This window comes from Hippopotamus amphibius, chromosome 8, assembly GCF_030028045.1.
Source record: "Hippopotamus amphibius kiboko isolate mHipAmp2 chromosome 8, mHipAmp2.hap2, whole genome shotgun sequence".
NCBI lineage: Eukaryota > Metazoa > Chordata > Mammalia > Artiodactyla > Hippopotamidae > Hippopotamus > Hippopotamus amphibius.
The window spans coordinates 106934839-106952499 of record NC_080193.1 but is presented as its reverse complement, the minus strand read 5'-3'; the positions used below and the strand labels follow the sequence as shown (position 1 = coordinate 106952499).

General features: G+C 38.5%; 2 pseudogenes; both read left to right on the top strand.

The window, feature by feature from the left end:
* The first annotated feature begins 8029 nt into the window (after positions 1-8029).
* On the top strand, positions 8030-10809 carry LOC130859222 (52 kDa repressor of the inhibitor of the protein kinase-like; annotated as a pseudogene).
* Positions 9530-9954, top strand: LOC130858944 (40S ribosomal protein S15a-like; annotated as a pseudogene).
* Positions 10810-17661: the final 6852 nt, after the last annotated feature.

Here is a 17661-nt window from a genome sequence, read left to right as displayed (position 1 = left end):
CCTCTAAGTGCTGCCTACTATGTACAAATTCGATAAATAATGGCACACTATCTGATTTTAAAAGCATGAACGTGGAGGGAATGATAGCTATAAATGTAGTAATTCTACTCAATATATACTAGGATTTTTTTCTTTAAATGCATACTCAACATCCTACTTTCCTACCCAAAGTGTAAAAGTCAGCAACGCAAAAAACTTTTCAGATGTAGAACAAAGTAAAAAGAGCTAAGTTATTACAGTGATCTAGAAATAAAGTATTTAAATTTTTCCTGTGAGGGGTTGCTACAATGAATATTGCGTTTGCTCTGGGTTAAGGCTTCCGTTGTTTACTGTGGTTTTTAAAATTCCATTTATTTTCACCTTCTTCAGACAGCTATGTTGGAAAAGCAAATCAAAAACAGGAGGAGATGAGAAACTCACCTTAGAATACAAAGGGATGGGAATAAAGGAGAGAAGAGAAGCTGCAGATAAATGTCAAAGAGGTGAAGCTGGTGGAGGCAGCAAGCTCCATTAAAAGAGAAACCCCTGATGGGGCGTTTTAGCATGCAGTGGTGGTCCTTCAGCTGCACTGGGATGCTATAGAATCCGAGGTGCCATTCTCAACCTTTCTCCAGAAAAATGATTATGCAAATTCACAAAATTGGTTAACTGACACTCTCTCTTCTCCTTCACAGCCAGACATCTCGCAAGGGATGTCTCTTTCTTTCTTATCTCCCCTTCCTCACCTCCCCAGCCCTCTCCAACTCCCCTGAGCCACTCCCCTGAAAACACAGCAGCTCCAACCAGCTCCACTTGGGTATGTGCTGACAACACTTTGTCTTTGGCCCAAAATGCATTTCTGTGTCTCAGACCAGCCATATTTCTCCTGATCCCCATAGCATCCAACTCCTCGCTTGGATGTGGAAAAATCACCTCATACGTGGCATATCCAAAAAGAAATTAATAATATTCCCCTAAAACCCATTCCTCCTTCTGTCTCCATCTCAGTAAATGACACTACCATGAACCTAGTTTGGTCTAAGAACAAAAGCTGAGGCTCTTCCAAGTCTGATCAATTCTGTTTTTGTTATATCTTTTAAGTCTATCACTTATTCTGATCCCAACCTCCAGGACCTCACTTCAGGACGGTCTCAAAATATACCTATCTGCCTTACTGGAACAGCCTCCTAGATGGTCTCCCTGGATCCATTCTGCATCCCACAGGCAGTACAATCTTTCTAAACTGCAAGCCTGATCAAGTCACACTCTTTCGATGGCTTTCCATTACCTCCAGGCTATTGGCAAACACCTTAGCATGCTTGGTTTTCAAAGTCCTGCACTCCCCCACACACCCTTCTTGCAGGGACGCCAGGTTGCTCAATTCTGGAGGCGCCATTCCCATCTTGGTCTGTGTGAGTGATGACTGCTGGAATGGTGCAGTGCACAACCTGTGAGACTAAAGATGGCAGCCTTGCCTTTCTCACACTTCATACACTGTGCTGAAAGCAGCTTCCCTGACGCATCATATTTCCTCTCACTCTGAGCCTTTGCATATCGCTGTTTCCTGTTTATAATTTCATCCAACTCCATGTCATCTTCATCTAATTAATTCCACTTGTCCTTCAGTTCTCAATTTAGATATCACTTACCAATAAACCTCTCCATTACTCACACTGCCTCCCAATTTTGGAATAGGAATTTCCCTAAGGCTTATGTTTAGTGCCCTCTGCTTAACCCCTATTTTTGTACTTATCCCTTGATCCTATAATTGTCTGTTTACTTTCTTGACTCTTCTCTGGCGGGGACTGTGTTTTATTCACTTTTGGTTGCACAGTGTCTAGCACATGGTAGATACAAAGTAAATACTTTTGAATGAATGCAACTTTGGGTAAATCTTTAACCTAACTAAACCTTAGTTTATCACTGGTCAAATAGGGCTAAGAATGTCCTCAATATTTTACAGAAAGATATGACAAAATGTATGTGAAAAATGCTTTGAAGGTGGAAAGAAATAAATGAGAGAGAGAACAATTGGCATGGCATTACTGTAAAAAGAAAGTGACAAGGAACGAGATGATTCTAAGGAAAGGCGTGAGAGATACCATTTCACTCCATCATGTATAAGACCTTCATGCCTGTGCTGCTGAAGTGAGCACAGATTCTGTCTTGTCTTAAATTAGAATGAGCAGCCATAGCGCTTCAAAGAGAGGACAAGTGGGAAATGAGGAATGTAGTGATGAAGCCATTATATCAGTTCATTAACTGGTCATACGATCTGTGAGATAAATATAATTATTTCTTTCTTGAAGGCCAAGTTGTTTAAAATGGTGTACCCAGGGCGCAGGAAATCACAGGATAACCTCAGCTCTTCTTCCTAGAGCATCATTTTTACTTGGTGATTCAGGGAGTTAAATCATTTACTTGGTAAGTAACTAGAAGCAGTATTTTCACATTTATATAAATAAATGAGTATGTTATAGCTTGGACTATAGCACTTGCATACCTCTTTTAAATAAACCTAGGACTTCAAACATTTTGTATTTGCAGTGGACAATAGTCCCACACTGTCCCCCTCCACTCCCTCTAACAGATCTTCATACTCCCAAGCCTTAGGATAAACCTTTACCCACCTATGCTCTTGGGATGTTTAGGAAAAGTTTAATAAGTACTGGTTTTATTTATTTATTTATTTATTTATTATTTATTTATTTATTAGCTGTGTTTGGTCTTCGTTGCTGCGCGTGGGCTTTCTCTAGTTGCAGAGAGCGGAGGCTGCTCTTCGATGCAGTGCTCAGGCTTCTCATTGTGGTGGCTTCCCTTGTTGCAGCGCACAGGCTCTAGGCGCACTGGCGTCAGTAGTCGTGGCACGTGGGCTCAATAGTTGTGGCTCACAGGCTCTAGAGCACAGGCTCAGTAGTTGTGGCACACAGGCTTAGTTGCTCCGCGGCATGTGGGATCTTCCTGGAGCAGGGATCGAACCCATGTCCCCCACATTGGCAGGCAGATTCTTAACCACTGTGCAACCTGGGAAGTCCCCATAAGTACTGCTTTTATTTATTTATTTTTTAGTTTTATTTTCAGGTACACCAAGTTCAATCATCTGTTTTTATACACATATTCCCGTATTCCCTCCCTCCCTCGACTCCCCCCCACCCTCCCCATCCCAGTCCTCTAAGGCATCATCCATCCTCGAGTTGAACTCCCTTTGTTATGCAGCAACTTCCCACTGGCTATCTATTTTACAGTTGGTAGTATATATATGTCTATGCTACTCTCTCACTTCGTCTCAGCTTCCCCTATCACCCCCCCGCTCCCCCCAAACCTCGAGTTCTCCAGTCCATTCTCTGCATCTGCATCCTTGTTCTTGTCTTGTCACTGAGTTCATCAGTACCATTTTTAGATTCCGTATATATGAGTTAGCATACAATATTTGTCTTTCTCTTTCTGACTTACTTCACTCTGTATGACAGACTCTAGGTCTAGCCACCTCATTACATATAGCTCCATCTCATCCCTTTCTATAGCTGAGTAATATTCCATTGTATATATATGCCACATCTTCTGTATCCATTCATTTGTTGATGGGCATTTAGGTTGCTTCCATGTCCTGGCTATTGTAAATAGTGCTGCAATAAACATTATGGTACATGTTTCTTTTCGGATTATGGTTTTCTTTGGGTATATGCCCAGTAGTGGGATTACTAGATGATATGGTAGTTCTATTTGTAGCTTTTTAAGGAACCTCCAAACTGTTTTCCATAGTGGCTGTACCAACTTACATTCCCACCAACAGTGCAGGAGAGTTCCCTTTTCTCCACACCCTCTCCAACATTTGTTGTTTCCAGATTTTGTGATGTTGGCCGTTCTGATCGGTGTGAGGTGATACCTCATTGTGGCTTTGACTTTCATTGCTTTTAGAACTGTGGTAGGCTTTCATGCTGTTGAAATAAAGACAGAAGAATCTTCAGCAAATATGGTTGGTTCATTTACAAGTTTAGAGTTGAGTATTGATTTGCGTGTCTGTTTTTTGCTCCTCACTTGCCCATTGTCAGTAGTTTTGTAAATATTGGTCACTAGTCCCAAGAAGAATCAAAAAAAAATTTTAATGCAGAGGAATCCGTACTATCTTAATACTCAACAAGGAAAGAATTCTAAATCCATATCCCCTTGACATTTGGTCAGTAGAATCATAATTTTCGCATATAAAGGTCAACATATTATATGTAAAGGAAGGGGAGAAGGGAACTAACATTTTTGAACCTCTACTATGTGCCAGGCCAAGTGCCAGGTGCTATACATTCCCTCACCATCCTCCCTCACTACCCCAGATACGCTTAATCCTGCCCCTTTCGTATGATTCCTGTACTTTATCTAAGCTCTTACTACTCAGTCTAACACTTTAAATAGCAATGATTTGTTTGTCTCTGACTTTACTGAGAACTCCTTGAGGGCAGGTCCATTTCAAATTCACCTTTGTATCCCAAGCACACTCAGTGCCTGGTCCCATAATATGCCCTCAGTCAAATTTTTATTAACTGAACTAAAATTATATCTTCTAATGTATAAGATGTTGTTAAGAAGTTAATGCTTTCATACTCCAAAACTTCTTTCCCTAAATCACCCTGAACAGTTTTATCAGCACTAAAGAAATACAGAGCTTAACAGTTATGTCAGTTTTTTGCTTTGTTTTCCAGTCCAAGTCTCTCGCCTGACCCTCAACAAATATATATATATACACACACATATATATATGATTAGCATATAAAATAATAAACCATACACACTTTTTAAGTATCTTTGCAAAGCACTCTTTTCAATAACATATTAAGTAATCTGTGAAACATATCTTTTAAAAAATCACCAAGTGTAAATATCCCCCATTTCAGTGGCTTTAACAAAAGACAACAAACAGGGCCAAATGGTGCAGCCACTATGGAAAACAGTATGAAACACTAAAAATAGAACTGCAATATTATCCAGCAATTCCACTTCTGGGTATTTTTCCAAAGAAAACAAAAACACCAATTGGAAAAGATACATGTACCCCCATGTTCACTGCAGCACTATTTACAATAACCAAAATATGGAGGCAACCTAAGTGTCCACCAACAGATGAAGGGATAAAGAAGTTGTGGTACATATACATGTACAATGGAATACTACTCAGCCATAAAAAAAAATGAAGTGTTGGACTTCCCTGCTGGTCCAGTGGTTAAGACTTCGTGCTTCCACAGCAGGAGACACGGGTTCGATCCCTGGTCAGGGAACTAAGATTCTGCATGCCACGCAGTGCGGCAAAAAAAAAAAAAAAAGAAAAAAGAAATCTTGCCATTTGTGACAACATGGATGGGTCTGGAGAGTATTATGCTAAGTGAAATAAGTCTCACAGAGAAAGACAAATATCATGTTATCTCACTTATATGTGGAATCTAAAAAACCAACCAACCAACCAAACAAAATGAGTACAGACTCAGATACAGAGAATAGACAGGTAGTTGCCAGAGGGGAGAGTGTGGGTGTAGGTGAAATAAATGAAGGGGATTAAGAGGTACAAACTCCCAGTTACAAAATAAATAAGCCACAGAGCTGTAATATATGGCATAATTAATATCGTCAATAATATTCTAATAACTTAATGTAGGGACAGACTGTTACTAGACTTATCATGGTGATCTTTTTATAGTGTATGCAAATGTCAAATCACTATGTAGTACACCTTAAATTAACATAATATTGTACATCAACTATATTTCAGTTAAAAAAAAGTACCAAAATCATACTGCTCATAAATGATTTTTTTCTCATAGACAATAAATATGCATTCTGAATTTCCAAGTCCGAAGCCCTAGGATTGCTTTGCTTGCCCCCTAAATCCAGTTTTATAGAAACAGAAATTTCTTCTTCTCATCACTGCACTTTAGAGTGAATATGAAGTAGACACTGTATAAAAAAACACACAGGCACACACACACAAGCATATGAGGAAAAATAATTAGAAACCAAGGGACTCATCATTGCCCTGATTTAGAACCTGCTCAAATTTATGAATTCAAATGTGTTGAACCTAATCCAACTCCTCTCAAGTTCAAATCCACCTGACATTTGGTATATTGTGACTTTCTGTTTTTGTTGAAGAACAGTTTCAAAAATGGTTCAATAAGCTCTTTGGACAGTGTCTAACTCCTGCAACGCAAGATTTGGAACATTTAGCGGTAAATGAATAAGAAACATACGCAATACATTTCTTCAAATGTGCATATTTTCAAAAACTCAGGGGGAAAAGTGCTTGACCTAGTCTATCTGTTTCACTGAATACTTGAAAATTAGTTAATGACATTCAGAGACACAAAGATACAGCTGGATTTTCCTATCCAGTTTGCAGAATGCATAGCCGTCAACCAGTGATGATAGACCCCATAGGAAAGTACCCTCAGTTTTTGTAGAAACAGGAAAGAATTAAGATTTAGTGTCTGGCGCTTTGTCAGTTAGATGCATCATTAACAAGGAAATCAAGAACACAGCAAAGGAATCTAAAATTGGGCTTGCATGTCTTACATTTACTTTTTCTCTGCAGTGTGATTGCCCCTGCATGGCCCATTGGCGAGAAATAAGCTAGCAAATATCAAATCCACCAAATAGTTCACTGGCAAGTCTTTTTTTTTTGATGCATTACTTTAATTGTAGTGATGGTTTTGTAGGTATGTATATATATCCAAAGTCATCAAATTCTACACATTGTGTTGTTTTTGTATATATACCTCAATACAGCTGTTAAAAGAATCATAAAAAAACAGAATGCTTGCACTTTTTAGAAATAGGAGAATAGAAATTCCTATTCCCATGCATATTTTTCTTTCTCAAATTTGTGTTCACTGGCAAGCCTTTTGGAGCCTTCATGAAGGTCTATAATAGCTCTTCTTGTCACACAAAAGCTTTTTATCCAAGTAAACAGGCACTTAGAATATTGCAGGAAGGGTTATGGAGCCCCACTTCCTCAGCTCCAACAGCCTCAGGTTACCTTAAATTTTAAGCCCAAATATATTCCTGGCTAAGTGCCTCCTACTTCCACTCCAGACACTAAGTGACTGGGAGGTCCCAAGGGTGTTTCACATGTGTTCAGCCATGCATCAACACACACTAGGTGCTTCTACTCTCCCTCAGGGCTTTGCTGGGTATCCACTGAGTCTGCTGAGCTCCAGCAATCTGCTGCCAGCCCCGTGGCTTTGCAACGTTCTGCTGAAGCTTAGAGGGAACATATCCTGCCTGTAGCACCGTCTTCAGTGCTCCCAAACCTGTAAAACCTTCCATGTGCCAAGTGCCATTAGTTCCTCTTCAAGCTGCACCATGCCAACACCATGCTGTGTTCCATGCAGACATGCAGATACCATACGTCTCTCCAGAAAGTTCACAGCCATTGCCTGGGGCTGGGGGGATGGAAGCCAAGCAGTGTGCTGTCCTCCCACTCCCCTCTCTCTCCCGTCTCTGGCTCTAGGAAACCACCTGTGGTGGAATGTGAATTTATCAGTTCACTTAACCTATCTCAGTTTAGCCAGAAGCATCCACTGCAGTTACTGCCAAGAGGTTCCTTTTAATTTGATAACTTTGTGTGGTTGTACAAAATGGAGATCTCATTGGCAAAGGATAGAAGGAAAAGGAAATTAGAAAACAGGAAAAAAATACAAACAAATTTTATTTGTTCTAATGATTCCTCATACTATTTATAATACACAATGGTCAAAGAATCAAAAGAAAAGCATGTGATCAATAGGTACTCAAAAGCTACAAAAAAGCATTCGATAAACTCAGCACACATTGATGATCACAAAACAACTCTTAAAGCTAAAAATAAAAAATCAGAAAACTTCCTTAATGTGATATTTGATATTTACCAAAAATTAAAAGCAATCCTGTTAATTAATGGTAAAAGATGCAAAACATTTTCTTTAAAATTAAAAAAACATCCCCTCCCAGGCCCCGACGGGCGGGCGGGCTGCCCTGAGGAGGCAGGGAGGGGAGAGCTGGGCCTGCCGCTGGGCAGACAACGATGCGGATGCCAAACTTCTGCGCGGCCCCCAACTGCACGCCGAAGAGCACGCAGTCGGACCTGGCCTTCTTCAGGTTCCCGCAGAATCCGGCCAGATGCCAGAAGTGGGTGGAGAATTGTAGGAGAGCAGACTTAGAAGATAAAACACCTGATCAATTAAATAAACATTACCGGTTGTGTGCCAAACACTTTGAGACGTCTATGATCTGTAGAACTAGCCCTTATAGGACAGTTCGAGAGAGAATGCAATACCAACAATATTTGATCTTACCAGCCATTTGAATAATCCGCATAGTAGACACAGAAAACGAATAAAAGAATCGAGAGAAGATGAAATCAGGACACTGAAGCAGAAAAAAACTGATGAAACTTCTGAACAGGAATCAAAACATAACGAAATAAACACCAGCAATGCTCAGAACCCCAGTGCAGAAGAAGAGGGTGAAGAGCAGGATGGAGATAGTTTACCTTTAACCCTTGAAGAGAAGGCAAACAAAGAATACTTAAAATCTTTATTTGAAATTTTGATTCTTATGGGAAAACAGAACATACCTCTGGATGGACATGAAGCTGATGAAATCCCAGAAGGTCTCTTTACTCCTGATAAATTTCAAGCACTGCTGGAGTGCCGGACCAATTCTGGTGAAGAGGTTCTGAGAAGCGCTTTGAGACAACAGCAGTTAACACATTGTTCTGTTCAAAAACGCAGCAGAAACAGATGCTGGAGATCTGTGAGAGCTGCATTCGGGAAGAAACACTCAGGGACGTGAGAGACTCTAGCTTCTTTCCCATCATCACGGAGATGTGGTGGACGTAGCAGGGGAAGAGCACCTGCCTGTGCTGGCGAGGTGTGTCGAGGAAGCTCGTAACCCGAGAGAGGAATTTGTGGGCTTCCTGCCTTAGGAAGCTGATGCAAACGTTTTGGCTGTGAAATTTCACACTAGATAGCTGAGAAGTGGGGATTAAACACGGAATACTCTCGTGGCCAGGCTTACATTGTGTCCAGTGGATTTTCTTCCGAAATGAAAGTTGTTGCTTCTAGACTTTTAGAGAAATACCCCAAGCTATCTACACATTCTGTTCCTCCTGTGCCTTAAATATGTGGCTGGCAAAATCAGTGCCTGTTATGGGAGTATCTGTTGCATTAGGAACAATTGAGGAAGTTTGTTCTTTTTTCCATCCATCACCGCAACTGCTTTTAGAGCTTGACAATGTCATTTCTGCCCTCTTTCAGAACAATGAAGAAAGGGGCAAAGAACTGAAGGAAATTTGCCATTCTCAGTGGACAGGCAGGCATGATGCTTTTGAAATCTTAGTGGACCTCCTACAAGCACTTGTTTTATGTTTAGATGGTATAAATAGTGACACAGATGTTAGATGGAATAACTGTATAGCTGGCCGAGCATTTGTACTCTGTAGTGCGGTAACAGATTTTGATTTCATCGTTACCATTGTTGTTCTTTAAAATGATGCATCTTGCTCTTTCCGCCATCTTTCCGTGCCGCCATCATGGTGCGCATGAATGTCCTGGCGGATGCTCTCTAGAGTATCAACAATGCCGAAAAGAGAGGCAAGCGCCAGGTTCTTATTAAACCATGCTCCAAAGTCACCGTCAGGTTTCTAACTGTGATGATGAAGCATGGTTATATTGGAGAATTTGAAATCATCGATGATCACAGGGCTGGGAAAATTGTTGTGAACCTCACAGGCCGACTAAATAAGTGTGGAGTGATCAGCCCCAGGTTTGATGTGCAACTCAAAGATCTAGAAAAATGGCAGAATAACCTGCTCCCGTCCCGTCAGTTTGGTTTCATTGTACTGACAACCTCAGCTGGCATCATGGACCATGAAGAAGCAAGACGAAAACACACAGGAGGGAAAATCCTTGGATTCTTTTCCTAGGGATGTAATACGTACGTGCAAATAAAATGCCTCAGAGTTAAAAAAAAAAATGATGTATCTTTTACAAGAGCCTTTGGGAAAAATCTTCAGGGGCAAACCTCTGATGTATTCTTTGCAGCAAGTAGCTTGACTGCAGTGCTGCAATTCACTAAATGAAGTGATGGAAAATATCGAAGTTTATCGTGAAATTTGGTTTGAGGAAGCCACAAATTTGGCAACCAAACTTGATATTCAGATGAAACCCCCAGGGAAATTTCACAGAGCTCAGTACAGTAACCTGGAACCTCAGCTAACCTTTGAGAGTTACTCTAAAGAAACTCTAAGTGTTCCAACAGTGGAACACATTATTAGGGAACTGAAAGATATATTCTCAGAACAGCACCTCAGAGCTCTTCAATGCTTATCTCTGGTACCCTCTGTCGTGGGACAGCTCAAATTTAACACATCAGAGGAGCGCCATGCTGACATGTACAGAAGTGACTTACCTAATCCTGACAGGCTCTCTGCTGAGTTACATTGTTGAAGAATCAAGTGGAAACACAGAGGGAAAGATATAGAACTTCCATCCAGTATTTATGAAGCCCTTCATCTGCCAGATATCAAGCTTTTTCCTAATGTCTATGCATTGCTGAAGGTCCTGTGTATTCTTCCTGTGATGAAGGTTTAGAATGAACGCTATGAAAATGGGTGAAAGCGTCTCATCTTGCAGCATACGTGAGGAACACTTTGACAGACCAAAGGTCAAGTAACTTGGCTTTGCTTAACATAAATTTTGATATAAAACACAATTTGGATTTAATGGTGGATACATATATCAAATTCTATACGAGTCAGAGCTTCCTACAGATAATTCAGAAACCATTGAAAATACTGAGACAAAATAGGCTTTCTTTTATATCTGATATTTGAAAAAAACTATAAGAAATTTGAAAATATCTATGGAAAAGTTGTCAGCTGTATGTAGGCCACTTAATCACTGAGTATCTTGACCTGTAGGCCTCTCATTGAGTACCTTAGTCATGGATAATCTGCCTGTTTAAATGGCCCATTTGAACTCCCATGCTTTGGAGACCTTACTGTTCTTCCAGCAGATAGCATTGAAAGTACCATGTTACACTTCTGTGTGATCTCTGCTGATGGCATTTTGGAACTGTTTTAGTTAAGTCATTTTAGACATAACATTTATTACTGTGGATCCAATGGTCAGCTATTGAGTTATCAGTTCCTTGAAGAAATAACTTTTAAGGAGGTATGGGGGGAAGGAATACATTTTATAAAATGGTACAGTGAAGCTCATGATTGACCTTTGAATTGTAGGAGTTTTAAGTATGTTGTTAAAAATCTGTAAGGGACAGTTAAGAAAATTATCAGACTGTGAAGAGAAACGTGTGAGCTCACCAAACAAGGATTTCAGTGTAGATTTTGTCTTTATCAAATGAAGTTAAAGGTACAAGTTAACGTTTGAATGGAAGAGCCTGCCGTTGTTGTTCCACATCTGGTTGTTACTGCTTACATTCCTTTATTGCCCCTACATCTTCATCAGCTTTTTGGCAGGTATCAGTATATGTTGAACACCTCTATATGGTCAAGACAGGATCAGAGGCCATGGATACTGACAGCTGATTTGTCTCTTTTCTTCTGTCTTCTTCCATGACTGTATCTACTGCCTCGTCTTGATTTACAGCAAAACCTAGAAAACCTACAAAAATAAGTGTTTTGTGGCTTATCTAGGGATAATACAGAAAATATTGCTGTTATTTTTGGTGAAGAAAATCAATTTTGTACAGTTAATTTCAACCTAAATAAAATGTGAATTTTGTTTAAAGTTCAGGTATATTGTTTTTGGTGGGGACAAAACAGATTCTTGTGGTAAATTCTCTTCAAAAATATTTATCACTTTCACTATTGAAGATAAGTTCTTTCTTTTTCCTTTGGTATATGGTTTACTACTAGGAGGAATAAAAAAAGCTATTTTAATTGTGAAATTATTAAATGTAAGATTTATCTAACTCTTTAAATGTTATATGCTGTATAGCCCCTGATATAAATTGTTAGTGTTTGCATAAAAAAAAAATTAAAAACAAATCCAGGAGGCCAGTTGTCACTGCTTTTATTTAACATTTTTCAAAAGAGTCAAGCTAAAGGAAAAAAAACAAAATTACTATTAATCATAGATAGATAACGTGATAGTTTACATAAACAAGCTAGGATAATTAACACAAAAATCATTAGAAGTAATAGGAGAGTTCAGCTACATTGCTGGACATAAGATACATATACAAAAATCAATAGTCTTCCTATACATTAGGGGTCAACAAATTTTTCTATAAAGAGCCAAGTAGTAAATATTTCAGACTTTGAAGGCATATGGTCTCTATCTTAACTAATCACATTTGCCATTATGATATAAAAGTAGCCATAGACGATATGTAAACAAATGGGCGTGGCTGTGTTCTTTACAAAAGAAGGGGTGCAGGGACTTCCCTCGTGGTCCAGTGGCTGACTCCACACCCTCAATGTAGGGGGCCTGGGTTCAATCCCTGGTTGAGGAACTAGATCCCACAGGCCACAACCAAGAGTTCGCATGCCACAACTAAAGAACCAGCATGCCGCAATAAAGACCTGGTGCAGCCAAATAAATAAATAAATATTAAAAAAAAAAAAAAGAATGGTGCAGGCTGGATTTGGTCCACAGGCCATACAGTTTGTAACTCCTGTTACATTGATGAAAAATTAGAAAACATTATTTAAAAGGAAAAGATACTGTGTACTATAGCAATCCAAACTTGAAGGCACTTATGAATAAATCTAATAAAATTTGTATAAAACCTACTTAGAGAAAATTATAAAACTTCATTAAAAGACAATAAAGATCTCAATAAAGAGGCACACTATCTTAATGGATGAGAAAAGTCAATGTTTCAAACATTTCAATAGTCCCACATTAGTTTATTAATTCAGTGTAATTCCAACTAAAATACCAACAGGATTTTTCATGAAACTTGCCAACCTGCTCCCAAAATTTATGTACAAGAACAAAAGGCTAAGAATAGCTGAGACAATTATGAAGAACAAGACAGGGAGACATACCTTAACAGATGTCAAGATTTATTGTAAAATAATAGTAACTAGGGATTTCCGTGGTGGCGCAGTGGTTTAGAATCTGCCTGCCAATGCAGGGGACATGGATTTGATCCCTGCTCCGGGAAGATCCCACATGCTGCAGAGCAACAAAGCCCATGTGCTACAATTACTGAGCCTGCACTCTAGAGCCTGTGAGCCATAACTACTGAGCCCACATACCGCAACTACTGAAGCCCACACACCTAGAGCCTGTGCTCCACAACAAGAGAAGCCACTGCATTGAGAAGCCCACACATGGCAATGAAGTGTAGCCCCCGCTATCCACAACTAGAGAAAGCCTGTGCGCAGCAACAAAGACCCAATGCAGCCAAAAATAAATAAATAAATAAATAAATAAACCTTTACAAAGAAGTAACTAAGGCAATATAGTGTTGATAAAGACAAATAAATTGATTCACAAAGTAAACAGGGACCCTAGAAATAGACCCACTCATATATGGAACATGCTATTTGACGGAGGTGGCATTACAGATCAGCGGGATAAAGACTGATTATTCAATAAATGGCACTGGAATAATTGGTTATTATATGGTAAAAACCTGAAGTTATATCCTTTCCTCACATCATATGCAAACTCTAGGTTGATTAAATTTCCAAGTAGAAAATTGAAGCTTTGAAACAAATTAGAGAGCAATACAGAAGAATATCTTTAAAACTGTGAGAAAAGGAAAGACTTCTAAAACAAGACACAAAAAGCCCAGAATATAAAGGTAAAAAATTAAAATATTTAACTACATTATAATAGACTATTTCAGTACCTCAAATATAAATAATGTTAAAAGACAAGTTACACTAGTAAAGATATTTGCAAAGCATATATGTAACTAAAAAAGGCTTAGTATCTAAAATAAAATTTTAGGGAATTTCCTGGCAGTCCAGTGGTTAGGACTTGGTGCTTTCACTGCTGTGGCCAAGTTTCGATCCCTGGCTAAGGAACTAAGATCCCGCAAGCCTCAAAGTGTGGTCAAAAAATAAATGAAAATTTTAAAAAGAAAAATAACCCAATAAAGTAGTCATTTAAAAACTGTAGTTGACCCATTAATGGGCGCTGGAATCCATTTCATGGGTTATAGACTAGTATTTAATAATATAAAATAGATTAGAAAACATCTGAGTACATATCACACATTAGAGATAAATATTACTTTGTGAAATTTGTTTCAGTTATACATCTATATATGTGTATGCATGTGAACATACTGGATCACTGTATAAAATAAAAGTTCTTACAATGGGTAACAGTTTTAAACACACTAAACTAGAAAATTAATAAAATATATAGGTTGTACAAAATTGTGAATGTGCTTAGTGCTATTGAATTGTACCCTAAAAATGGTTTAAGTGGTAAAATTTTGTTATGTATATTTGATCATAATAAAAAATATACAAGCAGGTAATTCACAAAAGAGGAAATCTTGAATGGTCAGCAAACACATAAAAAAGATGCTTGATACCAGCAGTCATTATACAATATAAAATCCTAAAGAGTTACTCTTCACACTCATCAGATGAGAAAATAATTTAAAAGTCTAATAATGCCAAATGTTGGCAAGAATGTGAAGCAACAGGAGCTGTCCTACTTGCATCTGGGATTATAAATTTATTATTTGGTAACATCTAGTAAAGTCACCAATCAATTCCAATAAGGAAAAGTGCTCATTGAAGCACTGTTTATAATAGTGGAGGAAATGAATATGATCTAAACATTCATTAACAAGATAATGGATAAGTAAACAATTAAATACTGTACAACAATAATAATGAATTAATGAGTCTCATGCATCAGCATAGATAAATTTCCAAAATAGAACATTACACCCACAAAGCTATAAAAGTATACACAACAGGATGATACATATGAAGTTTGAAATATTCAAATACTACTCCATAGTCTTAAAAATAGAAAGCTATTCACTGGAATGATAAATATCAAATTGAGGATAATGAAGCACCTATGGTCACCTAATCTATGACAAAGGAGGCAAGAATATACAATGGAGAAAAGGCATCCTCTTCAATAAGTAGTGCTGGGAAAACTGGACAGCTACATGTAAAAGAATGAAATTAGAGGACTCCCTAACACATACACAAAAATAAACTCAAAATGGATTAAAGACCTAAATGTAAGACCAGATACTATAAAATACTTAGAGGAAAACATAGGCAGAACACTCTCTGACATAAATTACAGCAAGATCTTTTTTGATCCACCTCCTACAGTAATGAAAATAAAAACAAAAATTAAACAAACGGAACCTAATTAAATTCAAAAGCTTTTGCACAACAAAGGAAACCATAAACAAAATGAAAAGACAACCTACAGAATGGGGGAAAATATTTGCAAATGAAGGGACCAACAAGGGATTAATCTCTAAATTATACAAACAGCTCATACAGTTCAATATCAAACAAAAAACCCAATCAAAAAATGGGCAGAAGATCTAAATAGATATTTCTCCAAAGAAGACATACAGATGGCCAGAAAAGCACATGAAAAGATGCTCAACATCACTAATTATTAGAGAAATGCAAATCAAAAGGACAATGAGGTATCACCTCACACCAGGCAGAATGGCCATCATCAAAAAATTTACAAACAATAAGTGTTGGAGAGGGTGTAGAAAAAAGGACCCTCCTACACTGCTGGTGGGAATGTAAATTGGTAAAACCATATGGAGAACAGAATGGAGATTCCTTAAAAAACTAAAAATAGAGGAATTCCCTGGCAATCCAGTGGTTAGGACTCCACGCTTTCACTGCTGAGGGCCTAGTTAAGATCCCACAAGCCAAGTGGCATGGCCAAAAACAACCAAAACCAAAACAAAACAAAAAAACTAAAAACAGAGCTACCATATGGTCCTGCAATCCCACTCCTGGGCATATATCCAGAGAAAACCATAATTCAAAACAATATATGCACCCCATTTTTCATTGAAGCACTATTTACAATAGCCAGGACATGGAAACAACCTAAATGTCTACTGGCAGACGAATGGATAAAGAAGATGTGGTACATATATACAGTGGAATATTACTCAGCTGTAAAAAAGGAATGAAATTGGGACATTTGTAGAGACATGGATGGACCTAGAGACTGTCATACAGGGTGAAGTGAGTCAGAAAGAGAAACACAAATATCGTATATTAACACATATATGCGGAATATAGAAAAATGGTACAAATCAACCGGTTTGCAAGGCAGAAATAGAGACACAGATGTGGAGAACAAACATATGGACATCAAGTGGGGAAAGCGAGGGGGGCTGGGGTGGGATGAATTGGGAGACTGGGATTGCCATATATACATTACTAATAAGAAAAAAATATCAAATTGTACACTTCGGATATATGCAGTTTATTGTATGTCAGTTGTATGTCAATAAAAGTTCTTAAAGGAAAAAAAAATCTCAACAAACTCTAGGGAAAAAAAAAAAAAGAATGAAATAATGCCCTTTGCAGCAACATGGATGAATCTAGAGATTATCATACTAAGTGAAGTAAGTCAGAAAGAGAAAGACAAGTATAATATGATAATGCAGAATCTAAAAATATGGTACAAATGAACTTATTTCCAGAAATAGAATAGAGTCACAGATGTAGAAAACAAACTTATGGTCACCAGGGTGGAAAGCAGAGTGGGGGGAGGGATAAACTGGGAGATTGGGACTGACATATACACACTACTATATATAAAGTAGGTAACTAATGAGGACCTACTGTATAGGACAGGGAACTCTTCTCAATACTCTGTAATGATCTATATGGGAAAAGAATCTAAAAGAGTGGATATAGGTATACATATAGCAGATTCACTTTGCTGTACAGCAGAAACTAACACAATATTGTAAATCAACCATACTCCAATAAGATTTTTTTTTTTAATTGAGGACAATGATTGCCTTTGGGAAAGAAAGGAGAAAGATGGAATTATGGAGGGTACACAGAATTTTGAAGTTTATCTCTAAAATTTGACCTCTTGAGCTGGGTGGTGGCACACAGATCATTACCTTTTATTCTTCAATCTTTTTTTTTCTGTGCATGCTTAAATGTCTCATTAATTTAAACAAAATCAGTCAACAAGAGATCCTTGACAGTTAATTCTATGCCAAGCACTATGCAAAGCAATGAGACATACAATCCGGGATAACAGAATGCCCAATAGGCATTCAGCACTCAGTTCATTCATGAAGTGAATTACCATAACATAAGACACAGTCAATTCCTAATTGTAGGGCTTCCCTGGTGGCACAGTGGTTGGGAATCCGCCTGCCAATGCAGGGCACATGGGTTCGAACGCTGGTCCAGGAAGATCCCACATGCCATGGAGCAAGTGAACCTGTGCGCCACAACTACTGAGCCTGCACTCTAGAGCCCACAAGCCACAACTACTGAGCCTGCGTGCCACAACTACTGAAACCTACGTGCCTAGAGCCTGTGCTCCACAACTAGAGAAGTTACGGCAATGAGAAGCCCAAGCCCGGCAATGAAGAGTAGCCCCACTCACCGCAACTAGAGAAAGACTGCACGCAGCCACGAAGACCCAACACAGCCAATAAATTAAATGAATTTATTCTTTAAAAAATTCCTAATTG